The 2,198-nt window shown below is 36.0% G+C and overlaps 1 non-coding gene across 1 annotated transcript; it reads right to left on the reverse strand.

The window, feature by feature from the left end:
• Window positions 1-739: 739 nt before the first annotated feature.
• Window positions 740-846, reverse strand: LOC136201620 (small nucleolar RNA R71). Its single transcript, XR_010673966.1, has one exon. It is a non-coding gene; the product is annotated as a small nucleolar RNA R71 (small nucleolar RNA).
• Between the last annotated feature and the right edge of the window lie 1,352 nt (window positions 847-2,198).

Below are 2,198 nucleotides of genomic sequence, written 5' to 3' on the forward strand. Positions count from 1 at the left end.
ATCTTTTATTACTACAAGCGTATACCGTGCACTTGCGGAAATCGCTCAACAAGTTTTTGGCGCCGTTGCCGGGGAACGCCAAAATTTTTGACAAAAATTTAGATTTTTCATATTTTATTTTGAATCTAGGTTTATTCATACTTATATATTTTATTTATTTTTAGTTACTAACATATTTATTTTTCAAATTCTGTTTTGTAGGTAGTTTCGGTTCGTGCGTAATTTCAGGTTCATGCGCAGTTCTCGAAGTTCAGGCACGTCACCAGATCCTATTGACCCAGAAATTGAAAGAACTCTTAAAAAGAACAAGAAAGAAAAGAAAAACAAAAACAAAACTCCAATAAAAACTAGAATTACCGAGCCAGAAGTTATGGCCACACTTATGGATTACGCTAGGCCAGGAGTGGCCGGTGTAACGAACAGTATAGTTAGACCCCAAATTAATGCAAATCAATTTGAGATTAAGCCAGCTTTGCTTAATATGTTACAAAATAATGTAACATTTTACGGGTTACCTAACGAAAATCCTAACACCCATTTGACAAATTTCTTAGAAATTTGTGACACTTTTAAAATACCAAATGTGACTGCAGAAGCAATCAATCTTCGCCTTTTTCCTTTTACTTTGAAGGATCGAGCCAAAGAATGGTTGACTTCTATGCCAGCCGCAACATTTGAGACTTGGGAGCAATTAGCCCAAGCATTTTTATCAAAAAAATTTCCTTTAGCAAAAACCGCAAGAGTCATTAAAGAGTTAACATCTTTTTCTCAAAATGATAATGAAACTCTTTATGAGGCTTGGGAACGTTTTAAAGAACTTCAACGTTTATGCCCGCACCACCAATTGCCCGCTGAACTTTTAATGCAAACATTTTATAATGGACTAAATCCTACAACTAGAGGTTCATTGGACGCTATGTCTGGCGGGTTATTCATGAAGAAAACATCTGCCCAAGCAAGAGAACTTTTGGAGGAAATGGCGATTAACAGCAGTATGTGGCCCGCGGAACGTGGACACGTACCAATAGCGAAACCATCATCCTCAACTACGTCATCAGTTAAAGGTATAGTGAATCTTGATCCAGTTGCGATGTTGCAAGCCCAGTTTTCTGCCTTATCGCACAAAATTGATAGGTTTATGGCACCGTGTGATCCTAATGGTAAGCCAATCCAAACGGATGTGGATTATGAAGGTATGAGCGAAATTGAACAGGTAAACTTTGTCTAAGGGCAAAACCAACCTAATAACCCTTACTTCAATACATATAATCCTGGATGGAGAAATCATCCTAACTTTAACTGGAGAGATAATAATAATAATGCTAATGCTAATCAAAATCGTACCACTAATTATCAAAATCAATCAAGAGATACGATTAGCTTTATCTTCTAAAATCGACAAATTTATTGATGCTATGAGCGGAAAATAAGTAATCACGACGATGGTTTTAAACGGATCGAGAATAAATTCGATCAGCTTATTAAAAACCAATCATCTAGCATCCATAATTTGGAGGTTCAAATTGGACAACTCGCTAAATCAATTCCATCCCGCAAGGAGGGAAGTCTTCCAAGCCATACGGAAGAAAATCCGAAAGAGCATGTTAAGGCTATCACTCTTCGTTCAGGGAAAAGTTACTTAGGTCCGGAAATGCCTGGAAATTCGACTTTACCTGGAACTGATTTACCAAAGTCCAAAGAAGATATATTAAATAAAAAAGATGCACCAATTGACCCTAGTACAAAAACTTTTGTACCCAAACCACATTTTCCACACAAAGTCCGCAATAAGGACTATGACAAACAACTTTTGACATTTTTAGACAAACTTAAAAATTTGCATATTAATTTGAAGTTTATGGATGCGATTACGCAAATTCCCAATTATGGTAAATTCCTAAAAGATTTAATTTCAAAGAAAATTAGTTGGGAAGGAATTTCATCCATTTCACTAATTGAAGATTGCAGTTCAATTGTGTCCAGTAATTTGCCCACAAAACTCAAAGATCCCGGATGTTTTACCATTCCGTGTAAATTGGGAGATATTGAATTTCCCAGTTGTCTCTGTGATTTAGGAGCAAGCATTAACTTGATGTCATCATTTATTTTTAATAAGTTAGGCTTAGAAGAAGATATCAAACGTACCAATATGGTTTTGCAATTAGCGGATCAAACCACTAAATAACCATACGGTATAA

The sequence above is a fragment of the Euphorbia lathyris genome, chromosome 7, assembly GCF_963576675.1.
Source record: "Euphorbia lathyris chromosome 7, ddEupLath1.1, whole genome shotgun sequence".
In the NCBI taxonomy this organism is placed as follows: Eukaryota; Viridiplantae; Streptophyta; class Magnoliopsida; order Malpighiales; family Euphorbiaceae; genus Euphorbia; species Euphorbia lathyris.